This window comes from Cavia porcellus, unplaced genomic scaffold (assembly GCF_034190915.1).
Source record: "Cavia porcellus strain 051 isolate PalLab524CR breed Dunkin Hartley unplaced genomic scaffold, mCavPor4.1 scaffold_23, whole genome shotgun sequence".
NCBI classification, from domain to species: Eukaryota; Metazoa; Chordata; class Mammalia; order Rodentia; family Caviidae; genus Cavia; species Cavia porcellus.
Window position 1 is genome coordinate 21,943,702 of NW_026947506.1, and position 16,859 is coordinate 21,960,560.

At 39.1% G+C, this 16,859-nt stretch overlaps 1 protein-coding gene across 7 annotated transcripts in view; it reads right to left on the reverse strand.

Annotated features, from left to right (window-relative positions):
* The window catches only part of Hecw1 (HECT, C2 and WW domain containing E3 ubiquitin protein ligase 1), a 388,661-nt gene that overhangs the window by 153,147 nt on the left and 218,655 nt on the right, over positions 1–16,859 (reverse strand). The gene's annotated exons all lie outside the window — the stretch shown is intronic.

Consider the following 16,859-nt stretch of genomic DNA (forward strand, 5'->3'; position numbering starts at 1 on the left):
GTGCTCTTGCGGGGATATTGGAACCTGGTCCCTTCCTCTTCTCCTTTTTGTGTCATCACAATGAGGCAGACAATTTTGCTATCTGTGTTCCTGCCACAATGTGCCGCTCCCTCCATCACAGGCTTAACAACAATCCCTTTATCAACCATGGACTGAAACTCCCCAAACTGTGAGCCATAAAAACATTCCCTCTTTACAAGCTGATCACTTCATGTATTTGTTACAGTAAAGAAAGTAGGACTGATATGATTGGTCACCAACCTCTGTCTTTGCTCTTATTTGACAAAACTTCCCAGGGAAGAATGAAGACCCGACTCCCCTTTCAGGATGATGTTTACATGGAGAGTCCTGAAAGGCTGGCACTATAATACTCGGTTTCAGTATTTTTGGCCTCCATGGTGACTGTTTTAGAAATTGAATCTTTTCTTCAATACTTGGCAATAGATGCAACATGAAGGAGGAAAGCATTAGTCCAGCTTTAATTTGTACAACCTAAGTAAGACAAATTGTTAAAAAGGTATGATCCATCTCTCTGTGCCATTTTCCTGAAAGGATTTTAGAACTGGGAATTAGGTGTATGAAAGATTAAAACCAAAATTGCCTGTAGAATTGTTGATGTCAGGTTTCTGATTAGCCTAGGAGGATATTTTTATTTCCTTGCATACACATAGCTGCCAGGGAAGAAAGAGACCTTTGGGGCTCATTGTGACTGACTCCACTGTGCCCTGGACTGTATTTTTCCTATGAGTCTAGCAAGGTGCTGGGGTGTGTAAAAGCACTTGCATATGCACATGCAATTCCACACACGCACCATCAGCAACAACTATCTTTGTGCATATTCTTCATGCATTCAGCGTGTATATTGTTTTCACACTTTCGTTTCTGTTTGAAATGTGAAGGATTTCAATGATGTACATCTGAAGGACCCATATGGAATCTTTCTAATGTTAGAGAGCTCATCACCCAGAAATCACGTGATTGTTTCAGGTTAAGAGTCAGCTCTTTGAAGAGTTAGGTGAGGGAACCTACTTCTGATGAATTCCTTTCTTCTCACCCAGGAGTCACACCAGGAAGCAAAATTGCCTATATTCTTCATAAAAGGTGAACTTAAAGAGATTTAGAAATCTCTAAATATGAAAGGTCTAGAAGAAAGGAGAAAAACAATTCCAAAAGACTGCGTTGAAAGAGTTTGGTTTGATGTTGACTAATGTAAACAAGCAAATTTTTAAACATTCTGCAAGTATAACATATTTTGTATACGTGAGCATAGCATTAAACAGGCTCTTACTCTATCAAAAGAAAATTTTAAAGCAGAGACTAGCGCTTCAGCTTCATTAGTGACTATGTATAAATTGAATGTTCAATACATTGTACCCCAAACTGAGCATTAATGCTGAAGTTCTACTAATCTCCTTGGACAGTCATCTTTATATTCTGATGTATCAGCTACAGGAAAGATAGTCGTGGCCAGGAACATAGGTTGGGAAATCATCTATAGTCCTGCAGAGATATTAAATATTCACAGGATCAGGCTTCCCTGTGATGCAAGGGCTGCTTGACAATTCAACTTGCCTTTGGCTGAGCACAGGAAGCTGTTTTCCACTCTGGCCACATGCCTGAGGACTTCATGAATTTAAGGGCTTTTGCAATCTTACTAAAAGTAATGGGAAAAAAGGAATGAAACAGAAATACTGTCTCTGTGGATTAAAATGTAAAGATTTGATTCTAGTGGACTCTTTGACAGAACAATGTTGGTGAAGACTACTGATCTAAAAGTGGCAGTGCTATCTCCCTGGTCGCCTCTAATATTTTAAATCCTGGGACACCTTCATGGTCCAGTTCAGTTAGAAGAAGGAAGTGGGGTCTAATGATTGATCAGAGGTTAATTGTTGTGAGTAGAGGAGAAGTTGTATGCAAATAGCAAACTCTTGAGTAGGAACATTTCAAGGGCCTTTGCTCCCTGAGTCCTCTTCCTGTTTGTTTTGAAGTAAAGATCTTAATAGGTCAGAGTTAATCCACTTGCTCATTAACCTGCACGTCAGTTTCTCATTGAACAAGAAATGTAAAAAGCACAGATAACAGTAACAGGCACTGGGTGTGTGGCCGTGGAGGAATCCTCACAGTCCAGAGGATGACTGGTGACCCAGCTTCTGGGACACCTCTTCACCTCCTTCTCAACAGTGGCTCTGGGTCCAGCGGTAACAAATGCCCTTCATTTCTGGGATTTTTATTCTATTTATATACTCTTTAAATATTAAAAATGGAAACCCTCTTTATGCTTATTTTGACCCCCAATTTAAGTTTTAAAAATCTCCAGTGTCCTGTTGTATGGCTGAGTGGTAATGAATGAGTTATATTGTGTGGAGTTTTATTTATGTAAACAAAAGTAAAATAAGGTTTCATATACATAGTGAAACCATATATAACTTTAATATATATATATATATATATATATATATATATATATATATATATATGTATATATTCATTCCTGGGCCCTGGAGACTGAGTAGTACTGTAATAGCTAGAATAGACATTATCAAGTCAGTCCAAGGAGACAGTGGGGTTCATGGATTAATAGTGTTCCTCTAAAATTCGCATGCTACAGCAAATGCTGACCTCTAGAGGGACTGCATTTGGCAACAGGGTCTTCAAGGTGTCATTTCAGGGTACACGTGGTCAGATGGGTGCGGACCTCACCCAGGACAGACGTGTTCTTACGAGTACAGGACCAGATGCTACAGAGGCACACAGGAAAGATCACATGAGGATCAGTGAGACTGAAGCCTAGCTGAGAGGCCTCCAGAGAAAAAACGCCCACCAATGCCTTGACTTTGGGCTTCTGGTTTTCAGAATTGTGGCAGAATATGCTGCTGTTGAAGCTCTGAAGTCTATGGTATTTTGTTAGGGTAGCCTGAAGCCACCCAACAGTCTCGCTGCCTAGATCTCTTAGGAGTAAGTATCAGTTAAGCTTATTGACTTACCCACATTCATTTGTAAAGATGTTGGGGCGGGGGTACTGTGGCTTGAACTCAGGGCATCCCCAGCTCTTTTAATTTTTTTTAATTTTGAGAAAGGGTTTCAATAAGTCGTTGGATTACTCAGGTTGGTTTTGAACTTGTGACCCTTCTGCCTCAGTTGCTAAGAGCACTGGGATTATATACACGCATAACCATACCTGGTAAAATATTTTTTCAAATGACTTTGTAAGAATCCTTCCTTGATTACAAAAACCGAACTAGTTTTTGTTTAATTGCCTGATACAATAAACCACACAACACATATTTAAATAATAAGATCCTATTAATTACTCTTACAACTATTTTACCTCATTCTTTTATAGTTTATTTCCCGATTGATTGCCAGTCTCTTCCATTTACAATGTTCTCAAACTTGAAATTACATCTTTACTGTATGGATAGATATTCTATTGATGTCTATGTTGTACTGCTTCCGTATGGCTGACAGAAGGAAATATTTTTTCCTTTGAAAAAGTCTTCTTAGTACTATAGAAACATAAAGTTTCTTGGCTTTTTTATTTTTCAGTTTCCTGACAGTTTTTCTTGTTTGTTTGTAGGAGTCCTTGAAAATTCTTCTCAAAATACCTGTGTAGTTTCAAAGGCTTGCTGCATGTTGAATTAAGATGTATCTTCTGACGTATGTTTATTAAGATTTCTACCATGAATATACACACACACATATATATATATATATTTTCTTATAAATTTCAGCTATCTAAAATAAGATGAGGTCTTTCTATTTTAATTTGAAGTGTATTGTTTTAGGACCATAAAATGCTCTTATCTTTTATTTTAGTGGGTATTATTCTCTGTTTTTGTTTTGTAAACATCCATTGTCCATAAATTAGATCTCTTGGTTTAAAAAAAATTCCGTTTACATTTTCTTCTCCTTACTATGTGTTGGATGAAGGTTTTGGTTTGTCTTCTAATTCAGTGTAACTCTTTTTCCTATGGTCTCTTAACTCCTGCAGCTATGACAGTTAATCAAAAGGTAGGTAGGACCCATGTCCCCTCAGGTGGTCTTCTGACCATTCACTGTTCTGATGAAACCTCAAAGACAAATTCTTTTTGAGTCATGTTGAAAACATACGTAGAATTTTCTAGAATTTCCTTGTTTATTACACTCTATTCTACAAGGAGTCATCCTCTGTGTTCTTTTAATTGCTGTTCATTTGAATCAGCAATTTGAGGGATGATGAGTAACGATAGTAAATGTGGGTGCAAACGATAAATGATTTTCTTGCCCAGCAAGTGCCAGTGGAATGTCTTTGCCTCCAATGACAATCCATGTGGAATCAAAATACAGTGGGACATTACCAGCCTTTAAAAGAATGGAAATTCTGATCCCCATAACAACATGGACAGATCTTGAAGATATTATGCTAGTAAAACAAATAAACCACAAAAGGAAAAATACCATGTGATTGTACTTATGTGACTGCATTTGCACATTTACATAGAGCAGTCAAATTCATGGACCAAAAAATAGAACAGTGCTTGCCAAAGACTGTAGAGAGGGTGGAATGGGGAATCAGGGTTTGATGAGCACAGTGTTTCCATTCAGGAAGATGTGGTGATGCTGGCCCAACATGAGAGCATTTAATGCCACTGAGCTGTATACTTAAAATGGTAAACTTTATTTCATACATATTTCACCCACAATAAAATATTTTAAAAAATTGAAAATGAACTATGTTAGGTGGTCACTATAACAAGGGACTTTTTAAAGTGGTACTAGGGATGGAGCTCAGGCACTGAGCTATATTCTCAGCCCTTAGTTTTGATTTTGAGACATGGTCTGGCTAAGTTGCCCAGGCTGGCTTGAATTTATGATCTTCCTGTCTCAGCCTACCATAATGTTGAGATGTGCCACCACCCACTGCTTAGAGAGGGCCATTTGGAACATTTTGCCAAAAGTTGCATATTTATATTCATCCAAAGTAAATATAAGAAGCAGAGAGAGGAGAGAGACACACACACACACACACACACACACACAGAGAGAGAGAGAGAGAGAGAGAGAGAGAGAGAGAGAAACAGAGAGAGAGAGACAGAGACAGAGACACAGAGAGAGAGAGACAGAGACAGAGCAAAAAAGGATGCACTCAGAAAGACATCATGATACCAGACTGAGTCAGTAACTCCAGAAAGCTTCCCTGCTTGGGTGGGAAGAGGAAGGAATTGCCACCATTTGCAAACTGCTGTTTCCAGCTCTTCTAGTTCAAAGCTCAACGCATCCTAGACCCCTTCACTGTCAGAAATTCTCCCCAGTTTCTGGCCTGTGCACTGATTTCACCTGTGGTCTTAATTTCAGACTGTGGGTTTCAGTCTTGATCAAATATTGTTTTTTTTTTTTTCTGCTTATCACTCCCACTGGAATGCCAGGAGACCTTCTCTCTCCCTTGTATTGTGGGTTAAGTTGTGGCAGTGTAAGTTTTTAAATACCTAGATCTAGCTAGACAAGTCTTGAGAAGGGAGAAATGGGAATTTTTTTCCCTTTATTAGAATTAGCATTTTTCTTTTAAAAATTATTGATTTTTATAGGAAGCAGAGAGATAGATCTCTTGTAAATGGGCAGGGGGCCAAGAGATGGAGGGTAGGGAAGGGGGCACAAATGGACATAAAAAGAAGTAAGAAGTATCATGTATATGTACTGATTCCCCACAATGAATGCAATCATGATGTATCACAAGCATGTACTGAAAAAGATACAAATTCATAAATATACACATGTTAATTATGTCTATTAATTAAGTCTACAATATGTAGTGTTGGGCTAAAAAAATTACTGATTTAAAAATAGTGAAACAGAAAACATTAAATATCAAGATCCCATTATTTTGGTATTTCTGATTGATGTTTTAAAACCATCAATCCTGTTAGAAAACATATACAGGGAAAATGAGAAAATAACATATTGTTAGAAAGTATAAACAGGTAAAAAAAATAAAAGGGACAGAAGGTAAGTGAAATCTTGCTCAGGAGAATGTTCTTCTCATACCTGTATGATTTTCATGTTACTAGCTTCTTGTTATCATTCCCTGAAGGTGCTCATGTTTTTATCTCTCTAGATATTAATCAAAAAGTTGAAGTTGGATGTGATAGTCAAGGTCTGTAATCCCAGCACTCTAGGAGGCTGAATTAGAAGGATCACGATTTCAAGCTCAGTTTAGGCAACCTAGCGAGACTCCATGTTATGGTTTATATCTAGATGTTCCCCTAAAATCTCATGCACTCATTGGTAAGGCTTTTGGGAGTGACTGAATCACGGGGGTGACACTGGATCAGCCCACTGATTGGTTTAGCACAGTTCTGGGTTGGGATGAAGGACTTCCTGAAAAGGGAAGACCCATCCTTGGTGTGGGAGGTACCAATCAATAGGCTTGGGCCCTGCCCTGGGTGGACCAAGAAGAGAAATAAGGCAGGCTCACTGCTTCCTGCCTCCCCATCACGAGCTTTTTCTCCTCTGTCATGCCCCACACCACACTGCCCTGCCTTGCAGCCAGCCCACTACAGACTCAAACCTCAATAAGATGTGAGCTAAAATAAAAGTTTCCTCCTTTAACTTGTGGGTGTCAGGTATTTTGTCTCAGCAATGATAAAGTAACCAAGACACTCTGACTCAAAATAAAACACAAAAATGGGCGGGCGATGCAGTTTGGTGAGAAGGCCCTGGGTCCAGTCCTCTACAGTACTACAAAAAATACTTTTCATGGCACTGGTTGATGGCTTGCTTTTTCATCTAATAAGACATATATTGAGGACCTTTCTCTATAATTCCAATTGGTTCCCCTTTTTATTTCATCCCAGGGAATTACCAGTCTCCCTACTATGTACATTGGTTTTTCCCTGTTACTGCCATTTCCATAATGGAGCAAAGAGTCCCAATTTCCTCACGATTCTTGATAAATGTTCCCCAAAAAACTTGAAAAGATATTATAAAACTCTTGAGGAAAATGGATCCTATAGGGTACAGATGCTTTTCTATTTCACCATCATCCCTGAGTATCATAAATCCTTTAAATTTCTGCTCTTTGATTGGAAAGAACATTTTTTCAAAAGACTATTGTTTTAGAGAAGGTGTACCCTGACAGCAAACTTGAAGAGCAAGTGGTGAGAGTTCATATGGACCCACTACCCACAGCCTCGCCAGTGTCCTCCGCTGCTGACAATTCTCACAGGAAGTGGGACATTTGGTACAGAGGATGAATACACGTAGCATCATCCCCTAAAGTCCATAGCTGACATTAGGATTCATGCTTGGTATTGGACGCTCTGTGGGTTTTGACAAATACACCATAGCACATATCTATCATTACATAGCACATATGGGATAGTTTCACTGACCTAAAAATCTTCTGGACCGCTCCTGTTTATTCCGTTTGCCCTTACACCTTGGCATTCAAAGACATTTTAATTGTGTCCATGGTTATACCATTTCCAGAATGTCACATCATCAGAACTTTAAAGTACAAATATTTTCAGGTTGGATTTTTTTCTTTCAGTAATATCCACTTTCAGTAATATTCACTAATTATCCTTGTCTTTTCATAATTTTATAGGCAGCTCATGTATTTCTAGTGCTGAATAACTTTCCATTGTCTTGATGTGCCAGAGTTGGTCCACTCAGCTGCTGAAGGGCATCTTGTTTTTTCCTAATTTCAGCAATTATAAAGTAAAATACCCTCGTGACCTTTTGTGTGGACATGAGTGTTCACCTCCTTTGATTATGTACCAAGGAATGTGATTGCTGGGTTGTACGGGATGTGTTTTATTCTGTCTAACTTCCTTCCAAAATGGCCGCACCTTGCTGCCATTCCCCCAGCAGTGAGCGAGAGCACCCATGGCACCACATCTTGGCCGCCATTTTGTCAGCGCTTTGGATTTTGCAGACTCCCATAGCAATGATGTGGCCTGTCACTGTTTTAGTTTGTCATTTCCTGGTGACATGCAATGTTGAGTGCCTCTCTATGTGCTCATTTGCCATCAGCGAAACCATCTTTGGTAAAGTGTCTGTTAGGGTTTCTGCCTATTCTAGTTTTGACAGTTCTTGGTAAATTGTAGACATCAGTTCTTTGTCTATTGTCTTTCTCTCATATTTTCTCCCAGGCTGTGACTTGTCTTCTTATTCAGGTGGTAGAGCATCTTCCCATGCGTTACTGGACAACCCAACTTTCGGTTCTTTGTCTGTTTTTCTCTTTAATGATGTAAATGAGTTCTGTGAAAATTGTGGAAGTCAGCCTTTGCAGGAAATTTTTCTCATCAGTTTGCTGTCTTTGTTTTTACTTTCAACTTTTTCCTTTTCAGGATTTTTTTTTCATTTGGAGTTTTCATGTTATGTAATGCAATTTATTACTTTCCCCTCGTGCCTTTACGTTCACTTAGAAAGGACTATTTCTTTCCTGGACTTAAGTTGCAATTGTGTTAAATTTATAGGCTAATTTAGAGAGGATTTACATAATTTAACCACTGGGAATCTGCGACAGGAACATGTTTTATTTTTGCCTATAACCACATTTTATTTATCTTTCAATGGTTTTAAGGTTTTCATATTGGTCTTTCATATTTCTTATTAAGATATTTTACTTTTATTGGTTAATATTAAAATTGAAGGTCTTTTCTCATTATATTTTCTAATTGGTTTTCTTTTGCTTATAATAGAATTACTGACTCTTACATAGTAGAAAAAATTTATTGTTTCCCATACTTTAAGCCAATGGAGACCATTTATAAGTTATGATGATTTTGTCATTTTCTTTCTAATACTGAATCTTCATTTCATTTCTTTCTCTTACCTAATGCCTGGCTTGTCCTTCCAGAACAATGTGAAATAATAGTGGAGCAGTGTTGTGTTTGTCTTATTCTAAATTTAATGAAACCATACCTGATGCTTCACCAGAAAATGATATTCATGTTTCTCTTGAATCATACATAAATATGTAAGTCAAGTTAAGGGAGTAACAGTTAACAATAGTTACACATTTAAAAACATAAGCTTGTGCTTTTCAGATGTCTTTCTTGTATCTATAGAATCATATGATCTTCTATTAATATAGTTTATTATGTTAATAGCTTTTTAAATATCGAACAAAATTTATGATCTGGGTATAAACTTCATGCAGCCACACTGCCTTTACTTTTGCAACTTCTTTTAAAATATTTAACTTACAATTTTATATTTATATTTATCAAGAAGATGGCCTATATTTTTACTATTTAAGTGCTATTTTTGATAGTTCTAGTTTCATTGGTAAGGTGGCAAAGGAAAGCTATTTTGGAAGCATTTATTTTTCTGTTTTTGCTCTAGAAAGTTTAAATCACATCAGATGTTTCTATCTTCAGTCATGAAAGACTTAACCTATGAATTCATCCATTTTGTTTGGCGTTAGGGAAAATAAACATTTTTAGTTGCCTATTTTGTGCCAACCTCCTTGTCCCTAATCCCCAAGAAATCTGTATTTAGTTCCAGCTGCAGCAAAAGAATGAAAAGCTTTCTTTTTGTAAGAGGGCTTCCTTTAATTCTCAAGTTCTCTTGTATCAGATACATAGGATAAATTCATGTTAAGATTTATGATAATTATAAAGGTAAACACATTCATCTTTTATTTTTCATTTTTAAAAATATATTCATCTTGAGGTATTTAAGATTTCTAAGTCTGGGTCTGTTATTTAGGTATTTACTCCACATCTTATTCATGTCTTAAAGACATTCCTGGCTTTCATACCACTGTGAAAGACTAGATTGTTTTCTCCAATAAAAGCAAAGGTAGACTTTGAAGAAAGTCTTTGGACAGGTGAAGAGCCTGCCAAATTGACTCTGTACTCAACAAAGAGTGACACTGGTGTTTCCTATGACAGAGGGACCATGAATCCTGTTCAGAATCTGATAAATGCCTTGGATCCATTCTCTAGGAACAGGCATAAACATATCCATGTAACACCAGGGTTTCATGAATAGCCCAACACAAGTAAAGACTTTGGATCTTAAAAAACCAGGAAAGATTTCAATTTCCAATAATGATTTGTTTTCAATTATTTCCTAGTGTGGTTTCAATAGAAAATTCAACTTGAAGAGGTTTAAAGCCAGCTGTCAATGCTTTGCTCCCTGGGTCTCAGAAGGGAAGGATGTGAATCACCCCGAGGTTAAGTCATGTTGGTGGTAAAACATTTTAGAAAACATCTCCAAATTAAAAACTCCAAAATGCCTAGTTAGGATGAGCTCTGACTCTCTTCCCTAAAACTAATCACATTTCTTAATGTTGGATCAGGATGGAATCCAAACTTCCAAGTGTTTCTTAGGTGACTTAGAGACTATGCCTGGGAATGTTCTTTAGACAGAGGACACCTAGTGTCACTCTGACTTACTTTCCCTTTCTTTGTCTTCTAAGGCAATTCCATCTGATGCTTCTACATCCAAATATCCCCCTGCTTTAGTCTGATCAAACTCTAGAGACTTCTGCTGCTGGTACATGTTTCTGTAACATGCCTCTTCATTTTGGGTTAAAACAGCATGCAAAAAACAAAGCCTGGTCAAGAATGAAGGCTGTGCACCTATTTCAGCTTATTCCATCTGCAAAACTCTCCATCAGACTCTGGTTGGCTCATCCTCGATGCTCTCAAAGTGCTTTATATGACTCAAGCCAGAGGCTTAGAGCTGTGCGGGGTTATTTCCCATTTTCTTATCTCTCTCTTCCTACTCATTTACCCTCAATCGAGGCTGGTAGCTTTTCAGGATGGAGATTCATCTTGCTCAGTTTCATCTTGCTCAGTGTTGTGGCTCTCCCAGAGAAGCTTCCTTAAAGCACACAAATTTTTAAGACCATATGCTACATGAAGATACAAAGAACAACTTTTCTGAGTTGATTTGCAAGACAGGGGGATCAGAGTACTGCCTGTGTTGGTGGCTGAGCATGGGGGGCTTAGGCAGGGGACCTGGTTATTAGGAAAGAGGACCAGAAGAATGAGGCATTGAACAACATCAAACAATTTCCCAGATGCGGTAAAACAAAATATGGTTGTGTATTCTCATCTGGTAGAAAGTATGCTTTGTGTCAATAACTAAGCATCTATGTTCTATCACCATTAGAAATTGTTCTCCCATTTCACCTGGACTTTATGGACTAGAGACAGAAGTTAAAGTAGCAGTAGTTAGAAGACCTTGCAAGGTACTAACTAGAAAATCATTGTGAAACCTAGTAGACATCTGGGCAACACTGATCTTTTTCAGGCAAATAAGTCTTGTTGCAGTTTTACTTCAAGCATCTAAGTTTACATTTGTTGTGTATTATCTTTAGCATTTGACTTACAAATCAAAATGTATTTAAAAATTTAAGGAAAGACAAACAGAAATATGTATGAGGGAAAGAAAGGAAAAATTGGAACACTGTACTATAAAATTACTCCAAATGTCTTGCTTCTGTATCATGTCTAAGATGATGTCATTTAAGAACTGATTTTCATAATATGGATTCATCTTAGAATTTTTTTTTGTCTTTTTGACACAAGGTCTCACTATGCATTCAGGCTGGCCTTAGGCTCACTGGTCTTGAACTTGCAATGATCCACCTGCCTCAGCCTCCCGAGTGCTGGGATTACAGGAGTGCACCACCACACCGGCTTCATTTTAGAATTTTGTCTCAGCATGAAATTATTGATGAAATAGCTTTTTAGTGCTTGCCTAGGTAAGTTCCTGTGACATGCTGCAAAAATAAATTGTAGATGCATTAAAGAAGTAACATGAAAACAATTAATTCATAAAAGGGCAATAGTGATATAGTCTGGATCTAGAGTGTTTCCAAAGACCTATGTGGTCAAGGTTTCATTCCCAGGCTGTGCCCTTAGGAAGCAGAAGAACTTGTAGGAGGTGCAGCCTATTGGAAGGAAGTTAGTAGGTGAAATTAGTAGGTGTTTGGGGGGTGGCATTGAAGAGGATTTTGAGACCCATGATTTCCTTCAATTCCCAGTTGCCAGGAGTTGAGCAGCTTCATCCACCATGTGCTCCTGTCATGGAATTCTTCCTCACCACAGGCCCCCAAATGATGGCACACCCCTGACCATGGACCGAACCTCCAAAGCTGTAGGCCAAAGTAAACTTTTCCTCCTTTTTATCTCAGGTGTTTTATCACAGTAATGGCAAGCTGACTAACACTCATGGACATTACTAAATCCAAGTTTTAAAAAAAACATCTACTGTATCTTCCCCAAAACTTCATGAAGCCAGGTTTCAGGAATCAAGATTGGACGTGAGGTTAGGTTTTAGAGCATGGTTGTATCAGGATGAATGGGTAAGGTCATGAAAGCTAGGATTCTAACTAAATCAATCTGAAGAAAATGGCTCTGAATTTCCTCCAAATTTTTGTTTGTTTGTTTCGTACCTGGAATTAAACTCAGGACCTCACACTTGCCAGGGAGATGCCACACAGATGAGCTATATCCCCAGCTCCTCAAATCTTTCTTTGATCAAAGAATTATTTATTCAGCAAAACTAATGAAAAGCTACAATTAAGAAAAACATAGCTGGGAAACCCTGCCATTCCATGGTCTAGGTAAGACTCTCAGTTGGGAAAACCATTGCCTGAACATGTGCTTATGGAAAGATATTAGGTGCAGGGATATATCTCAGTGGCACAGCACCTGTCTGGCAAACATGAGGTCATGGGTTAAATTCCTGGCACAAAAAAAAGAAAGAAAAAGAGAGAGAGAGAGAGAGAGAGAGAGAGAGAGAGAGAGAGAGAAGAAAGATACTTGTATGTTGTCTTCCAATTTCTCACTGAAAAAGCCAGAAGATACAAACAATGAAAGAACAAACAATAGCAATCTAAAATAATAATAATAGGGCCAGAGATTTAGCTCAGTGGCTTAAGTGCCTGCTTGGCAAGCATGAGGTCGAGTTTGGTCCACGGTACCAAATAAGTAAGTAAATAAATAAATAATGACCAGAATAATTCACTTTAACAAAATCCAAATGGAATTTCCACAGATTTTAATGCTGAAGACAAACAAAAGAAAATGTATTCTCTGACCATTAATGATCCAGCCTCTCAGTTAGGGGAGCCCTTCTACCTCAGAGTAGATGGTCTCAAAAAAGGTAGTAGTATAGTGTCCTCAGCTGGCTCCTCTCTCTGTTGGTCTCTTCCTAACTCCTTGGCCTGTAAGGGTTATTTCTCCAATAAAAACCTACCTTCTGTACCCCAAAGCAGGGGCTCCAGGTCTTAACCTATGTGGGGATGTGGTTCACTATGCTGATAGCTAAGTGCCCCTCAGGGTGGGTCTTGTAAACCAGGCATGGGGCAATGTGCTCAGGACTTTAAAGGGTCTCAGTTACCTGACTCATACCAGGGATGGCTGGAGACGGCCTTTACTCTCCAGCACTGAAAGGAACCAGCAGGCAGGGGAAGGGTGGGGCTCCAGTGCTGGTCCAGGAGACCTTGGGGATAACCCCTGCTGGGTTCTGAGAAGGGAATGGGTAGATGTGAAAACCTACTGTCAGGGTACAGACCTGATGGAGAAGCCTTAAAGTTCATGGTGAACTGCTGGTGGGCTGAGACCAGTTTTCTTAGTCACTTTCTTTGTCACTTAGACACTCCCACAACTTGAGGAGAGGTTGATGAAGCTCATGTTTTCAGTCTATAGTCAGCTGGCTTCAAAGCAAGATCAGCATGGGGGAAGGATCCCAGGTGGAGGAGAGCTGCCCCCCACCATGGTAGCCCGGAAGCACAGAGCGTGGCTGCTGTAGGTACCTTTGGCTACATGTCAGCATGGTGAGGGTAGAGCCTGTACACTTCAGGTAGTATTATAATTGGTGCTAGAGTAACTGTGAGCTCTTAGTGACAGAGCTTCCATTTTAGTTATCCCCTATAGCTCATTCACATTATTGTTCCTAATTTATGATTAAGTATACAAAATAAATGAGAGTTTCAAAATGGTAGAAATAGATGACAAACCTCTTCTGAAAAATAAGAGATCTCAACAGTTGCCATTTAGACAAAGAGAAAGCTAAAGGAGAAAGAAAAGATAAGGAAAAAAAACTAATATTATTGAGAATTTACCAGGTTTAAAAAATTCAAGTACTGATTATGCCAAAGGAGCATTTGAAATCCCATTCCTCCTTTTCAAAGAATTACAGTTTTAGTGTATTGCACAAATAAAGTGACTCTTAAACATGACACAATGGCCACTGACAGCTACTCTTTGTAGAAGATCTGTGCAGCATTGGTAATATTCAGCTTGAAAGTGAACACTCAAAGTCTACTAACACACTGGAGCGACTTAATGGCATTTCTCCTTAAAACAGTGTGCCTAGGTTCTTAGAATAGATCACAAAGGCTGTTGCATAGCCCAGAAGGTAGGCAAATTATACCAACATCTAAGATGATTTGCAAATTATAATATGGGTTGGGTTCCATCTCATCACCATACATCCAGATGGTCAGTTAGCAGATATATTTTTCCTGCCTGCCTTGTGTGTACTGGGAACCAACCAGACCAATACAAAAGAAACTATCAAACAAGAAGGGTGATGATAGCCTAATTATTATAAAACTGAAATGCACACTAAAATACCATTTTCCAGGTAAAGCATGGTCCCTCTGCCACAGGATTGTGCCAACTGTCACAGTGTGGCAGTGGACACCAAAGACCACTGTCCCTGACATCACAGGGACTTTAGGATCAGACCTTCATGTGCTTGGCAATGAAAAAGAGAAATACCAAATTGCTTGCAGGATGGACACAAAATGTCAACCTGAGTGTTCACTGATGTAAACGAGAAATCATCAAGAAGAACATAAGGACAAGAACAATATATCAGACGCCTAGGGCAGGAGATGGGAGAGACACAGAGGGCCATGCTTGCTTTATGGTTGCCATCTCTCCCTACAGTGGCCACATAGATGGGTACATGGTGTCTGTTACTTCATCTCCTGGGTGGAACTGGAGATGTTTGAGGTTTTAGTACCAGCAACAGTAGCACACACAGAGTGATAGAGATGAAGTCAGAGACAGAGTGGAATCCATACAATCTCCTAAACTTTTATGTCAAATAATATGACCAAAGCACCTTGTTTCCACCTTTCAGATATAAGTTAGCCCTTGTTTCTGGTGATGGAAAGCGTATGTTTGCTGATTCTTAGTCCAGTATTGGAAGCCTCACTTTCCGTCTGCTCCAAGATTGTTTTCTGGGGAGTTGGTGTTTTACTTTATTTCACGCCAGACCTCACTGGTGACATCAGTCACACTCCACAGTGCTTTAAGAATCACGAAAACATCTGGAGCCTCTGGTAGGCTAAGTTAGAGAGGCTAGAAACTTTAGGGAGCTTTCTTTAAATGACAAGTGAATTTCATGGCTTTTCCACACTCACTCATGTTAGCATACCGGCACCGGTGAAAACGAGGCTTTCTCCTCCTCTCCTGTCCCAGCTTTCAGCCAAACTGCCAGTCCTGTCAGTGGAGACCCCTGCCATGATGAAGGCTTTTCTGGATTGGCCTCCTTCCACTGCCTGGCTCCTTCTTTCTTTGTGTAGTGTATATTTAATGCCTTCCTGATTGTCCATTCAGCTTTGGTTTTCTCTCTCTCTCTCTCTCTCTCTCTCTCTCTCTCTCTCTTTCTTACTCTCTCTCACTCTCTATGTGGCCAAAAGAATCTTACATTCCAGCCTTAATGGTTGACTAACACGTGCCAGGACCCTCTTGACTTTGGGAGGTATCCTCTTTGGGGGGACCATTTGCATACATGGGCATGGAAGGATGCTTTGAATGCTGAAGATACTTCTGCAGATTCTACACCTAAACTCCAGTCCCACCCCAGAGATAAAGTGACATACACCATGTTCCCATCTATGTGGCCATTGTAGGGAGAGACGGCAACCATAAAGCAATCATGGCCCCCTCTGTGTCTCTCCCATCTCCTCCGTTACGTGTTCCTTTGTAGTAAACTCAGCCCAGGGTCCAGTCCTGCTGGGCCCCTAACGATAGAGGCAGCCAAGATTCAGGATCTGACGTTTGTCTGCTCAATTTACTGCTTGTTTTCAAGGCTCCATCTGCACATATTCCAGACCGTGCCGTACTAATTTGTGAAATGGCAAAATGGTGTTTTTTACTCAGTATCTTTTCTGAATCATTCATATTGCATTTCTTTTTTTTTTCTTTTCTTTCACTAACGTCAAAGATCTTTCTCTTATACTTCTTGCATGACCAAGTCTTCACTGGTTTTCATTTGGCCTCCCCAGTTGGTCATTTTTCATTTATGTGAAAAAGAAAGGAACATGGTTTCCAGTAGATTTCAGCTAGCTTCATCTGGTGCATTGAGGATTAAATAAGAAGCACTTTACAGTTTAAGACTACACTGTATTTAGGAAGAGATGGCATCTATTACAGTAAGACAGAGCAGAACAACAAAGTAGAAAACAGAACCTGTGACTTAAATCCTGGATTGACACCCGGTTAACTGTGTGATTCAAGGCACCTGACTTGGGCCCTTTGGGTATAGTGTCCTTATTTAGGAAAAGAAAAGAGAACTGGTCATTTCTAGGCCTGCCATTTCATACTTCTATGACTTAGATAGAAGCAGTAAATCTTACTCTATTATTTATAAGCCTCAAAATGAAAACATAAGCAAATATAAATATTTCAAGTCAAGGAACTAAAAAATGAATTCTAGAGTAATACTTCCTGCTGTTAAGTCCTTTGCTATTAGAAACATTTGGCTGTCTAGGGAAGTACTGGTGCTTGGTATTTTCCTAACACACAAGTGGCACATTCTCTGCCAAGGTGTGTTCCTCTGCACTATTCTGAAATGTATCTTTCTGTCTACTCAACCCATCAACCCATGTATCTCAGCAT